The sequence below is a fragment of the Rhipicephalus microplus genome, chromosome 2 (genome assembly GCF_043290135.1).
Source record: "Rhipicephalus microplus isolate Deutch F79 chromosome 2, USDA_Rmic, whole genome shotgun sequence".
Lineage (NCBI taxonomy): Eukaryota > Metazoa > Arthropoda > Arachnida > Ixodida > Ixodidae > Rhipicephalus > Rhipicephalus microplus.
In genome coordinates, this window is record NC_134701.1 from 128,464,408 (window position 1) to 128,480,007 (window position 15,600).

Below are 15,600 nucleotides of genomic sequence, written 5' to 3' on the forward strand. Positions count from 1 at the left end.
ACGTAACTTCTCGTAAAAGGAGGGGCTACTGTCTGGTGGACGGTAACATATTTCAAGCACTATTTTGCCAATTGTACTGTGCAGGCATACCCATGTTAGTTTAATGTTGTTGTCGTGAGTGATAAGTGAGGATGATAAGCTGTCTCTAACGACAATCAGTACTCCTCCACCACGCCTGTCATGTCGGTCACGTCGCTATACTGTTAAAATGGGGTCAGATGGAAAAACTTCGCAGTAATTGACGTCTTGTTTAACCACGTTTCTGCTAAAAGAGACGATATTGGCTGCGGTAACGTCTATGAAGCTTTTGAGTTCGTCACGTTTTGGCATTATGCTGCGGATGTTGGTGGTATGCGGCGATTTTTTTCTTTATTAGCAACACAAAGAGCCTGTAAAATTATGGGGGACTGTTTAACTATACTGAAACATTGAGCTGCCTGCTCTCATATCTTCCGAAAATGAAGCATGAAAACTATTGTTTTCTATACACAAAGCTGCCAATAATTTCTCACTGAGAAACGGTTTTTTTACAAGACATTATTTTCTTTTTCTTAAAAAAAACCTATAATTTTCATGAAACTAGCGTATTATGCATAAGTATCAATACTATTAGTACATTCGCCCATTCGATGTCGTCACCGATCATTATGCACTATGCTGGCTTTCATCATTGAAGGATCCCTCAGGCCGTCTCGCTCATTGGGCGCTTCGCTCACAAGACTGCGACATCCGCGTGCTGTACCGCAATGGATATTCGTTTCTGTGGGTAAATGGGCAACGGCGAGTAAGCTGTTTGGACGCGCTGTGAGCGTTCGTGGCGCGGATGCACGTTGCTGCTTGGATATTCGTTTCTGTGCGTATTTGGGCAACGGCGACTGACCTGTTTGGACGCGCTGTGAGCGTTCATGGCACGGATGCACGTTGCTGCTTGGATATTCGTTTCTGTGGGTAAATGGGCAACGGCGAGTAAGCTGTTTGGACATGCTGTGAGAGTTCGTGGCGCGGATGCACGTTGCTGCTTGGATATTCGTTTCTGTGCGTATTTGGGCAACGGCGACTGACCTGTTTGGACGCGCTGTGAGCGTTCGTGGCGCGGATGCACGTTGCTGCTTGGATGTTCGTTTCTGTGCGTAGTTGGGCAACGGCGAGTGACATGTTTGGACGCCCTGTGAGCGTTCGTGGCACGGATGCACGTTGCTGCTTGGATATTCGTTTCTGTGGGTAAATGGGCAACGGCGAGTAAGCTGTTTGGACATGCTGTGAGAGTTCGTGGCGCGGATGCACGTTGCTGCTTAGATATTCGTTTCTGTGCGTATTTGGGCAACGGCGACTGACCTGTTTGGACGCGCTGTGAGCGTTCGTGGCGCGGATGCACGTTGCTGCTTGGATGTTCGTTTCTGTGCGTAGTTGGGCAACGGCGAGTGACATGTTTGGACGCCCTGTGAGCGTTCGTGGCACGGATGCACGTTGCTGCTTGGATATTCGTTTCTGTGGGTAAATGGGCAATGGCGAGTAAACTGTTTGGACGCGCTGTGAGCGTTCGTGGCGCGGATGCACGTTGCTGCTTGGATATTCGTTTCTGTGCGTATTTGGGCAACGGCGACTGAACTGTTTGGATGCGCTGTGAGCGTTCGTGGCGCGGATGCACGTTGCTGCTTGGATATTCGTTTCTGTGCGTAGTTGGGCAAAAGCGAGTGACCTAAGTGTTTATCGCGTGTTATGTGTGTAGAACAGGCTCGTGCAGAGTTAGAATCAGCGCCGAAATGCCAGGAAAGTGTTGTGTGCCACAGTGCAAGAGCAATTACAAGACAGGCCCCAAGGTGCACGTTTTTTCGTTCCCTCAAGCCGACGAAGCAAGACAAGCGTGAATACGTGCCATTCCACGTGAAATTATGGTCGTGTCAGCGAATGCCAGGGTAAGAAATTTTGAATGCTTTATAATTTTCTCATGGAGGTTGCTCCTACCGTTGCGTGGCGAGCCTTGTAGTTTGTAGCACGTTATGCCTAAACGCGTCACGCAAAGCCCTGACTGTACTGTTGCTGCTACGAGGTAGCCGTACTGATGCTAGGATATGTTTCTTTTGTTTAGGTATGCGAACGCCACTTTAAAGCCGAAGACATCGTTCGGGAAACAAGCTATATTGACCAAGCCACCGGCCGCACAGTGACCGCACCACTCTCACGTTTGCGGCTTCGAGCTGGGGCAGTACCGATGGTATTCCCTGATTGCCCAAGCTACCTCTCTATAGAAAGCTTTAGAAGAGAGGACCCAGAGAGCAAGCGAATGCGCTTAGAGGCCGCTTCCCTTGAGAAAGTGCTCGCCGAGTCAATTCTCCCTGCCAAAAAAGAGGAAGAAGCAGATAAGCTTTGTGATTTGAAAGATGTCGCAAACTTCGTTCGAGGCAAGAAGCTGACATTTTGGCATGTCATCGAATGCAGTGACCACGTCATTTTGGCTCACATTTGTAATGATGACGCTCCTTGGATTAAGTACTCTGTTGTCGTAAAAACCAACCTAACTCTTACGGTAAACGTCGCAAAAGCATCAGTGAAGCGGCTCGGCTCCAAAATGGTAGTTCCGTCCGTGATCGTCAGCAAACGACGGCTGCTGGAATTGCTGGAAGAAGTGTAGGGGTTCGACAGTGCCCAGAGGTCAAGCTCTTAAACTCAATCGCAGACATCTTCAAGACTGTCGCTTCTCTTCTGAAAGAACTATACACAGCACAAGAAAGCGACAACACCCCGACCGTTCAACTGCTCGCTGAGCAAGTGAAGTTAATGTCAACAAAAAGAGAACGATGGCGCTAATCTGTAGAGTTTATGGTGTACTGCTGCATACTATTTACTATATCGCCTCACGCGTACAAGTACATGCGCAGTCACGGGAGCATCATCATGCCACACCCAAGAACCATTAGGTCACTATGTTCGTATTTCGGAATGAACCCCCAACTAGAGCATCAAGACAATACATTCCTCCGCTACATGTCCAAGAAGATATCCGAGTTGAATGAGCAGCAACGCTACGTGACTTTTATGGTGGACGAAATTCATCTGAAGCCATTTTTTGACTATAAGGGAGGCAACATCGCTGGTATCGCGTAGAACAGCGCAGAAGCAGCAAATAGTGCATTTGTATTTATGGTACACAGCCTCATGTGTAAGTTTAAGGAGGTAGCGCACAATGTTCCCGTTCAAAAGGCTAATAGAGAATTTCTGCACAACATTTTAGGAGATGTCTTTCGCGGCTTAGAAAAAATTCGATACAATGCAATGTGTGTCATGACCGACAACAACGCCATGAATCGAAGCGCAATTGTGCCGTTTAAGTATTCGGTGAGCAAGGCCCCTCAAGCCATTTCAAAAAAATCACTGGCAAATGATTTCGTGTTTCCGCACCCATCAGATCCCCACAGGCCATTGTTCTTCGTCATCGACCCAGTGCATTTACTGAAGTGCGTGCGCAACAACTGGTTAAAACAAAATGACCAGTGTTTCTGGTTACCTGAGTTCGAACCAAGCACAACGTGGCAGCGGCGCATGCAGTATGCGTATTTCAAGACAGTTAAAGACGCATATAATTTAGAGAGTGAGCAGTTACTGCGGTACGGCTACACTTTGTCCATAAAAGCTGTTTCCCCAACAGACATCGAGAAACAGGATATTAAACCTGCTTTGCAGGTATTTAGCGAGTACGGACCGAATGCACTTCGAGTCATTGGAGCCAAGCACAACCTGAAGCACTACGAAGAAACCACCAGTTTCATTGATGTAATAGTGAGATGGTGCAAGGTTGTCAACGTAAAGACTCCTTTCAAGGGACTGAGACTAAGGAATGACTTGCAAAAGCCAGTCTACCGTTCTCCAATCGACCCCAAGGTTTCCTTCTTGAACGATTTTTTGGACTGGTTGGAGGAGTGGAAGGAAAGGAAAGCGGATGCCTGTAAGTTGTCTGATGAGACACATGCGGCTCTTATTCAGACGACTCGGGTGTTCATTGAAATCTGCGCATATTGCTTTGAGGAGCTCAAGATGTCCTTTGTGCTTCTTGGGAAGTTCCAAGCCCCACCGCGGTGGTGTAGTGGCTAAGGTACTCGGCTGCTGACCCGCAGGTCGCGGGTTCGAATCCCCGTTGCAGCGGCTGCATTTCCGATGGAGGCGGAAATGTCGTAGGCCCATGTGCTCAGATTTGGGTGCACGTTAAAGAACCCCAGATGGTTGAAATTTCCGGAGCCCTCCACTACGGCGTCTCTCATAACCATATGGTGGTTTTGGGACGTTAAACCCCACATATCAATCAGTGGGAAGTTCCAAACAGACCTTCTGGAAGAACGTTTTGGTTGTTACCGACGACTGGCTGGCTCGCAGTATCATTTGTCCGTAAGACAGATTTACGAGTGCGAGAACAAGTTGCGACTGCAAACCTCACTACCACAAATCAGCATGGCGTCCGCAATCGACAACGACCAAAATCAAAATTGGGAAGAGCTCCAAACGCAGGCAGCAGTGCCAAGTGGAAAATTCAACGTTGTTGTGACCCAGGAGGTGCTATCAAAACTGAAGGATGTCATTCCAGTGGTTACCTATGTTGCTGGTTACTCGGTGCACATCGCTGTGAAGAGGTTAATATGTGACAAATGCAGAGAGCTCCTCACAATTGACAAGACTGTCGCAGTTTCTCCGAAAATCACATGTACAGTCTTATCAAAGCAATTGACAGGAGAGGGCTGTTTTACCCAGCAATGCCAGCTGTGAATGCAGTGGCTCATAGTTACGTTGTTGTGGAAGAGCTTTCCAAGTGTGCCAAATTTTTAAAGGTTCAAAACCAACGTCAAGTAGCCACAGAACTAACACTGCAACTGCTCAGCGACGAGGAGCCTTCAAATTTTGGACGTCTGTGAAAAGGGACACGCAAGTGAAGTGGTGCTCAAATATATATTGTGATGCAGCACGAACATTCTGCTGAAGAAATTTTGTCGGCGATTGAACAACAAAGTTTCGGACCCGGACAACAAGTCTAAGAAGCGGAAACTGCAAACTCTAACAAATAAATGAATAAAACGGCGATGGGTGTAAATATGAGTGGTCTCTTTTGTCTTTTCCTTCCTAATTTTATTCAGTATATTACACATGTATACTTAGATTTAGGTGCACGTTAAAGAACCCCAGGTGGTCAAAATTTCTGGAGCCCTCCACTATGGCGTCTCTCATAATCATATCTTGGTTTTGGGACGTTAAACCCCAGATATTATTATATAAGTATATTACACGTGTAGCAGCAAAAAAAGTCAGCCAAGCGCACAACTTATGCCCTCCGTAAGGCCCTGCGGCGCCCTTAGGGTGTCTGAATAAATAATATAAGGACTTCTGTTCAAGCGTTCCCCCGCTTCTGTCGGCCCCATCCCGGCTACGTCACAGAGGCAGCCCCCCGGCTTGGAAAGAATTTCCTCTAGGTGGTGTTGGGAGGAGCCGGCAGCTGCTGGGAGAGAGAGAGAGTGACGTCAATGTGCAGCTGCGACTAGACTTACTTGGTACCGCTCCAAGACCTGGGGCGAGGGCAACGCGCTGCGGCGCGTTCATACTCTAACGTGCGTACGGCGTTACCCACGTGAGTCAAAAAGATGCTTCGAACCTACAAATATCACATAGTGACCGAAAAGAGGCCCCACCCGGTCACTTATGATCAACTGAACATTGGCTTATAGAGAAAGTGAAGCGAAACGACACCGGGAGTGTGTTCTTGTGCACAAACTTCGTTTGTTTCTTTAAGAAAAAGCGCAGCTAACATACAAAAGCAGTGTTTTTTCTGGTGAATAGAGACAGGCTTCTATTGATTACATCTTCTGGGTATTCACAAAATTAGGTAACTTATTTATTTGTACTTTTATTTATTTTATTATCTATTTATTTGCATACAAAGATACACAAGAACACATACGAAAGAGGGAGAAAGCAAGCTGGCAACTGTCACCTGGAGGGGCACAACGCCTGCCCACTGTTTAGGGGAGTGGGAGGAAGCCGGGGAAACTAAGAGGGGAATGTGGGAAATAAAGAGAAGGAAGTAAAGAAAAAAATGACGAAGACTTACACAAGTATGAGTTAAAAAATAAAAATATGTGAAGAAGAAAACGCATCGTTGGCAAGCAACATCGCCTCCGCTTGGGTACTGGGTCCTGGGCTTCGCTCTCTCGGCTTGTGATGATCATCACCGGCATCTGCTTGACCGCTGCTCTTCACGATCGTGTTTCATCGTAGGACCACCGTCGCAACAGTCACCAATAAACCCTTTTTCAATTGGCGGAGGGTGCTGACGTTCCCCGTCGCCTGAACCTGGGTGCCGCCATTCGCCGTCGCCTAAACCTGGAGCTGCGCAACCGAACGCTACCTGCCATCAAGGCTACCAACAACGCGCAACCTGGCTCTTCCACTCCATCCCCCGCAACCCCGGCGTTCTTCGTTTTCGAGAGCCCAAGGTCTTTAGCGGAGCTGATGAGACCGACGTGGAAGACTGCTTCGCGAACTATGAACTGGTGAGCGCAAACAACAAGTGGGATGGCGCGAACAAATTGACTAACGTCATCTTTTACCTCACTGACGTGGCCGAAATGTGGTATAACAACCACAAAAACGACATTACGACATGGTCCATCTTTAAAACGTTTTTTGCTGACGTTTTTCGCCGACCCGCTGTCCGCAAGTCCAGAGCCGAACAATGCTTGCGGACTCGCGCACAAAAGCCAACGAAATCTTTCACCAGCTACATCGAAGACATTATTGGTCTTTGCAACCGTGTGAACACCACCATACCCGAGTCGGAGAAGATTCAGCACATCCTCAAAGGGATAAATGACGGTGCATATCAGCTGCTCCTGGCCCGTAATCCTGCCACCGTTGCGGAACTTGTCACTTTGTGTCAAAGTTTCGACGAGTTGAGAGAGCAGCGCGCCCTGACTCGGCCATTTTCCTCACACGCCGACTCGCTCTCCAGTCTCATTTCCGTTCCCGACCACTCACCAACCCTACAAGAGATTAAATACTTTGTGCGTGAAGAAGTAGCTCGGCAACTGTCGTTGATTCCCTTCACGCAGCAGCCGCCGTCCTCTCGCCTGCCCTCACCACTCCGCGACGTTATTGCCGAAGAGGTAGCTCAGGCTGTTCCCGCCGCTGCCCACCAGCAGCCTGTGGCCATGCCTGTTGCCCATGCACCGGCTATGCAGCCCGTGGCCGCGCCTCTTACGTATGCCCAAGTGGTACGCAGCAGACCCCGCCAGCAGCATTTGCTACCCATGTCTTCAGTTGCTCTCCACTCCGCCCCTTTTTCGACACCTTGGGCCGCACCACGAGTCAGCAATTCCTGGCGCACTCCTGACAATCTACCGATCTGCTACGCCTGCGGTACTCCAGGACACGTGGCGCGATAATGTCGCCGTCGCTTCCAACCACTTCACGACGCTACTCGGCCGTTACCGTATGACCCACACCCCATGCACATACCTGCTCCCTATCCCTCACCGCAGTATGAATACACTAACCTTCCTGAGTTTCGGTCACCTCAGTCCTCACCCTAGACTCACTCTCCCCTCTTCCCATCTCCTCGCAGGCGATCACTGTCCCCAATGCGTCTTAGACCCGCTTCCTCCAACCGGGAAAACTGAACGCCGCAGTTCCAGAGGCAAGAACTGCGCCATCGTCGAAATGCTCAAGTCCTCGCACTTCACCAGCTAACGTCGTCGCCATATCTGTCGATGGTGTTTTTACCTTTGCCCTCGTCGACACAGGTGCTGCCGTTTCTGTTATAGCCGCCCAGCTCTGCCGCTCCCTATGCAAAGTGACCACGCCACTCTCTGGACTATCGCTTCGTACAGCTAGCGCACAACCAGTTCAACCTCTCGGCACCAGTACGGCCCGCATATTCATCCAAGGCTCTAGGTACGTTGTCGAGTTCATCGTCCTTTCGGTGTGCTCGCATGACGTCATCCTCGGGTGGGACTTTCTGTCAAATCATCATGCCATCATCGACTGCGCACGCGCTGAAGTTCAATTTTCGCACCTGTGTGACGAACCTCATCACGATACCCTTTAGCAGTCGCCAAAACTTGTTGTGCGTGAGGACACTGAAATTCCGCCAGCCTCTCTTGCCATTGTCCCGGTTTCCTGCGATGACTATGACGATGCTACGGTAATGATTACACCTTCCGGCATTTTCATGAGACGCAGAGCCGTTTCTTTGCCTTTCGCTACACTTGACGTCACTGCTGGCTGAAGCAATAGTTTCGTCCACATCCCCTTTTCTGCACCGCTTACGCTACTTGCCTGCGAAAGTCTCGGTCGAGTGGATTACATTGATTCTTCTTTATTCCTTAACATGCCAGACGAATCGTGCAGTAGCGCCTCTACCGAACTGCATGCCCTTTTCCCACTGGAATGCTCATCGAGTGACACCTTCTCGAGTTCCATCGCCGACACCGTAACTGCTCAAGAACGCGCCGAGCTTCTTAATCTTCTCCAGCACTTGCGCGAATTCATTCGACGTTTCTCAGCCGCAATTAGGTCGTACTTCGGCAGTGCACCACTACATTGAAGCCGGTTCGCACCAGCCATTGCGTCAAAGACCGTACCGTGTCTCTGCTGCAGAACGTCACGTCATCAACGACCAGGTCGAAGAGATTCTACGCCGTCGCGTTATTCAACCATCGCACAGTCCTTGGCCATCTCCTGTCGTTCTAATTCGAAAGAAGGATGGATCAATTCGATTTTGCGTCGACTACCGGCGAATAACCAAGGTGACGCGGAAAGACGTCTATTCATTACAGCGCATTGACGACACCCTTGACAGCCTGCAAGGAGCCGAATTCTTCTCCTTTTTAGACTTACGATCTGGATACTGGCAGGTCCCTATGGCAGAAGCTGATCGCCAGAAAACTGCGTTCATTAGACCAGATGGCCTGTATGAATTTAACGTAATGCCATTTGGGCTTTGTAATGCCCCTGCCACGTTTGAACGACTCATGGACAACACACTGCGTGGACTGAAGTGGTCTGTGTGTCTATGCTACCTCGACGACATTGTCGTTTTCTCTCCCGATTTTCCTACACATCTGCTTTGTCTCCAACTGGTTCTGACGTGTTTAACCAACGCTGGGCTCCAACTGAACCTCAAAAAGTGCCGCTTCGCTGCGCGAGAGCTGTCCATCTTAGGGCACATCGTGTCCAAGCATGGTGTTCTACCCGACCCTGCAAAACTGCGAGCAGTCGCCGAGTTCCCGAAACCTACTACACTGAAAGAATTACGCAGTTTCATCAGACTATGCTCGTACTTCCGGCGCTTCGTTCGAAATTTTGCGCCGATCATGTCACCACTGACCAACCTCCTACGCGGTGACGCAGACCTTTCATCCTGGTCTCCTGACTGTGACGTCGCGTTCGCCACGCTCCGTAGTCTGCTAACATCTCCTCCCATTTTACGGCATTTCGACCCAAAAGCTGCAACGGAAGTTCACACAGACGCTAGCGGGGTTGGTCTTGGCGCTCTCCTCGCCCAGCGCAAGCCGGGCTACTCCGAATACGTCGTCGCTTATGCGAGTCGCACGCTCACTAAAGCTAAGGCCAATTACAGCGTCACTGAAAAAGAGTGCTTAGCGCTAGTGTGGGCACTTCGCAAGTTCAACCCTTATTTGTACGGTCGCCCATTCGACCTGGTAACGGACCACCATGCACTTTGTTGGCTCGCCACATTGAAAGATCCTTCTGGCCGCCTAGCTCGGTGGGCACTGCAAATCTAGGAGTACGACATTCGCGTGATCTATCGCAGCGGACGCAAGCATTCTGACGCCGACGCCCTGTCCCGTTCGCCTTTACCTCCCGACTCGGCCTGCGGAACCACTGGTACCAACTCCGTCACATCTCTCGACCTCGACTCGTTTGCCAGTGAACAACACAAGGACCCATGGATCGCTTCCCTTTTTGACTGTCTCTCTGGATCGTCAACCACCGTGGTATCACGATCTCTCCGACGTCAAGCGGTTCATTTCACCATTCGTGATCGGCTGATACACCGACGCAACTACGCCCCTGAAGGTCGTAAGTGGCTCTTGGTTGTCCCCCGCAGCTTGTAATCACAAATATGCACCACCTTTCACGACGATCCCCAATGTGGCCATGCTGGAGTTTTCAAAACTTACGAACGCATTCGCCGTCGCTTCTACTGGCGCGGAATGTATAATTTTGTTCGAAAATTCGTTATGGGCTGCCCTGACGGTCAACGCAGCAAATCACCGCCTTTTCACTGGTCCGGTGCACTTCAACCGCTTCCGTGCCCTGCCAAACTTTTCGATCAAATCAGAATTGATCTCTATGGCCCTCTATCGACAACACCAGATGAAAATCGGTGGATCATAGTCGCTGTGAATTATTTACCACGCTACGCTGAGACCGCCGCCCTTCCAAGTGCCACTGCGCGGGACGTAGCGTCCTTCGTCCTCCATCGATTCATACTATGACATGGTGCTCCTCGAGAACTACTAAGTGACCGGGGACGAGCCTTCCTATCAGAAGTCATCACGGCTCTACTTTCTGAATGCCATGTTGTTCATCGCAAGACCACGGCATACCATTCGCAGACTAACGGGCTCACGGAGAAATTTACCCGCACACCCGGCTCACGATGTATGTGACATCTGATCATACTAACTGGGATCGCATTCTTCCATTCATCACGTTCGCATACAACACCGCGGCACAGTCCACCACTGGATTTTCACCTTTCTTTCTTCTTTATGGACGCAAACCATCCCACACCATCGACACTCTCCTTCCATACCGTCCTGACGCATGCGAATGCCCTTCTGTGTCCGAAGCTGCCCGAAAAGCGGAAGAGTGCCGTGAACTCGCACGCACCTTTACGTCACAAGAACAGCAGCGCCAGAAAGAAAACCACGCCGGCTCTTCACGAAGCCACAGCTATTCTCCGGGATCATTTGTACGGCTGGCCGTTCCTTACCAAACCCCCGGCCTTTCCTCAAAACTAGTCCCGAAGTACGAGGGTCCTTACCGCGTTTTGGAGCAAACCTCACCGGTGAATTTTCTCATTGATCCACTTTTCCCATCTGACGACATGCGCCGGCGTGGACGTGACATCGTCCACGTCGCCCACCTTAAGCCATATTATAGCCCTCTGCCTCCAGACTCTTAGGTCGCCAGGATGGCTCTTTTTCGGCGGGGGAAAATTGTGAAGAAGAAAACGCATCGTTGGCAAGCAACATCGCCTCCGCTTGGGTACTGGGTCCTGGGCTTCGATCTCTCGGCTCGTGCTGATCATCGCCGGCATCTGCTTGACCGTTGCTCTTTCCCGATCGTGTTTCATCGTAGGACCACCGTCGCAACAGTCGCCAATAAACCCTTTTTCAATTATAATAAAAAACCGTCTACAAACAGGTGACTAGATCCGATTGGTTCATAAATGTAAGGAGAGCTCGGTGGGCCTGGTCACATCGGGAAGCACAACCTCTCGGAAACAGGTAGTCGACTAAGGTCATGCACTGATGTCCTAGCAATTTATATTCCTAAATCAGCAAAGCCCCCGGGTAGCAAATGTGGGATAGTGCACTACGAGATGCTCAAGTGTTTCGCAGGAGCCACAAGCTGCGCACAACGGACTGTTCACACGTCCTTCACGGTGTAATCATTCACGCATCAGCACAGAGCCCAATCTTAGTTTGTACAACCGTGCTGCAGAACGACGAGGAAAGCCATGGCCACGAACATGTGGAGGGAACGATGCATTCGCCACACGCTGTTACCATGGTATGATAATGCAAGCTGGTATGCACTTCTTTCTTACGCTGTACGCGTTGCCGATTTCTCTGCATCATCAGATTATTATGATGCATGAACATAGCAGATGTGTGCTTTTCTGCATGCAATCGCAGCAATTCGACGTCATGTGGCTGAAATTAAGACACTTTGATAAGCCTTGTAATCGGGCGAGGTTGTTGATTCCAAACGGGATCATTTTAGTGCTAACAAAAAACAACAAACTACAGGAAGAATAGGTAGGAAGTTTAAAGGGTCGGCGCCTGATCTTCAAACTTCCTAGCTTTTGTTTTTCAAGTATTTGTTCAAAATAATATCTTTATTTTTTAGTTACAAATTCTGCAGGCACTACTCAGGCCCAAGCAGAGTGGGATCATCAATAAGCATAAACACTGCCGGCAGTAGTAATTACAACTGTAGCTAATTAGGTAAGCAGTCTTTTAATTTAGCCCGCATTTTTTTTCAACCACGACGTAAATTTATTTCTCATTGATTTGGTGTCACTTCATCCTAAGGAGCACGAAAATAATTTTTGAGTATCCCAGCAGTATACAAGGAAGATGGCGCCATGTTCTAGATATTGTAAAACAAGGCTTCGTGGGTATGAGGAGAAATATGGTAAATTTAAATACATCTAATTATTATTGCTCTTTAAGTGCAAATTATTGTTTTGAAACTAACATACAGCAATCGTGTAACAGTTACAGCACATAAATTGTCCAATTGCAAATCTTTGAGCTTGTGATACACAGCTGTTTATTGCATATTAATAACCACCGTCTAACTAATCAACACTTTCCAAGATACAACAAAAAATAGGAAAATCCTGCTTTGCAGCGTCATAATTAATTCTGTCCATGTTTGTAAGGTTCGTTGCTTGGTTCCTCAACAGCTTGGCGCAACCCACTCGGGGAGATAGGCTGTGAGTCGGATGGTGCCTGGCTTATTAAACTAAGGCACTTCTCGAAGGAAAGAGTAGAATTTATTAGATATATAAGGTAATGAATTAAACTTGTAGGATTTCAAAAAAAGTCCTTTGACAAGAATCACATATTATACTCAAAAACGTCTGTGCCTCAAACAACTGAATTTAGCTACGTTCAGCATTTCATTCTTTAGAGTCTCATGAAAAATTTTGTAACAGCGTTCGAAGCGCTCCTGTGGTTGAAACAAAATGTGATCGCGCCAAAGGAAAAATTGGAATAATTAACGGAAGGACAAGTTTAAGTCCAGCTTTCGTGGGAGTTCTTCTAGTAGTCTTTCAATTCCTTTGGCATTTAAATCTTCTGCATGTCGAAAAGAAGGGCTCCAGAGATTCACTCTCACTATATACAGTGATGCAGTTTCTAAGGGCAAGCTGATCGAAGTGCACTTCATTGTCGTCCTCTTTTAGCTCCATTACGCACCTATATTATATTTCGTTAAACGAATTTTAATTCATTACGCACTATCTCGATATTAGATACCCCTCACAAGTTATCGGTAATGTAGGTTTCTCGACTAGTATAACAAGTAAAATGGGGGTTTTGAAAGAGCTACACATCTGCATTGGCCTGAATGCATTCAGGGGTCTGACAACCGCTACGCCCTGCTTCGGGCGATACGTTAGTGTTAGGGAAGACCTATTTGGTAAATAGCAGGTTTAATATTTTACAAAGAACATGAAAAGGAAATACCATAGTTACTGATATAATAGTTGTAATAGTTACCTAGTAAAATATTAATAATTATTTGGTTTCGAAGAGTTACCATTGTTACGTTACGCCAACTTGCTATGCACTTTGCAGATTTCGAAAGCATACGACGACAAAAATTTACTACCTATGCTTGTGCAGGTGTCGTAAGGAAAGTTCAGACACCTTTTTCAATTTTTGGCCTATTTATGCCACATTTAGCAGCAGAATTTTTTCCTGTTCTGTTATAGAACGCCAGGGCCGAAGAACTACCATTATTTAGGAATAGGGAAATGTAAATTGTCGAATTTGGTGTAGAATACAAGAAAATTCAGCGTGACCGGTATTGTTTAAAAGACACGTACGGTGGACTTCAAAACACCGCAAGTGTAATGCATGCACAAGCATGCCAAATAGCCTGATGAGAAATTTCGTTTGCTTAAGTGGTGGAAGTACACCAAACCGATCCACAGAAACCAAGTAAACTCTGAAACAGAAAACATGATAATGTAACAAACAGAACAAACATGTTGACTTATCTCTTATAAAGTGACGCCGGGCACAAGTATTGCGCGCTTTGTTGTAAAAAAAAGACTCATCCAGTCTGAAAAGCAAGCCTGAAACCACTCTAGTTTGTCACTCCAACTAAGCGCTCGCCACGTAGCGGCCGCGCCTGAAAACGGCGCTAAGGAGGTCAACCTTGAAAGGAGATACGTAACCAGGCTGCGCGAAATGAGAAGCGCCCGCATAGTTCCTAATTTTCACCATGTCGCATGTGCGAGCCCGCAAAAGTCAAAAAGCGATGTCTAAAGACCATTAAAGTGTGCTACAATGCGTGGCATGACGGGGAAAGATGTCAACGTGTATTGTTCTTCCACTGCTCACTATGACCAAAAAATGGGCTAGCAAAACGGGTTTTGCATTTGTGTGGCATGCCAACGGTAAGCTGCTAGGGAGGCGAGCGAATGGCGAAAGAGCAGTGGTCATTCGGGGAAGCGAGGACATTATACGTTTATCATGAAGAGTGGTAACAGTTGTGTATTTCTCGGGTGATCCAGTTCCAAGATGTCGTACTCACCATCCGAATTCCTACGCGATCTTCCAACCTTAAGAGGCGGCTCTGTGCTCTCAGTTTTTCATTTAAATGCCAGAAGCTTAAGAAAGAATTTTGATGAGATAAGCACGTTGTTGTCGGAAACTAATTATCAATTTGATATAATTTGTTTACTGAGACACGGCTGTCATCAGATGATGATTGTATTTTGATTGATGGTTATGAGTGCATTTCTGCATACCGATTACGAAAGCGTGGTGGTGGTGTCTGTGTGTATGTCCGTGCAAACCTCCCATATAGGATTGTTGCCGAGTTTAAGGTCGTAGGTGATAGCTATGAATGTATAATGTTAGAATGTTGTAATGTGTTATTTTCTGTGATTTATCGCCCTCCTACTGGTTCAATAGAAAGCTTTTTGAATTTCATTGAGAAATCACTGGAGATATCTCTATATTCTCGCTTAAAGACTATCTTGGTATGTGACTTTACATCAATGTGTCACTAGATAACCCCAGCTACGTACGCCTAAATGAACTAATCGAAGCATATGGTTGTATGAATGTAATTACACCCCAACAAGAATAACCGCGACATCGGAAACAACGTTAGAACTATGTTTTACAAGTTTCAATACTACTGATGTCAAAGCAGGGGCCATTACTACCGACATTAGCGACCATTTTCCAACATACTGCTTCCTACCAGGCAATCGTGTAATCAAAAGTAAGGATGAAATGCTCTTTAGGAGTTATTCTAGCCGCAACATTAAACTTTTTGAGAACCTTACCTCTGGAATTGACTGGAGCACGGTTATAGAAGAAAGAGATCCTAATAAATCATACAACATATTTTTAAAACACTTGACATCTTTAGATGACGCGTGCTTTCCTCTTAAGCCCTACAAAAAACACAGAAAATGCAGAAAACCATGGGTGACAGTGGAACTATACAACAGAATTAAAGTCAAAAACAACCTTTTTTATCGTTTTCCTATCTTCCAGAGACAAAAACGATTTACGTAATTTCAAAAAATTTCGTAATACTCTGAACAAAGATTTGAAG

The 15,600-nt window shown here is 47.4% G+C and overlaps 1 pseudogene; it reads left to right on the plus strand.

Moving 5' to 3' along the window:
• The first annotated feature begins 1,763 nt into the window (after positions 1-1,763).
• LOC142786129 (uncharacterized) lies at positions 1,764-5,055 on the plus strand (annotated as a pseudogene).
• The last annotated feature ends 10,545 nt before the right edge of the window (positions 5,056-15,600 follow it).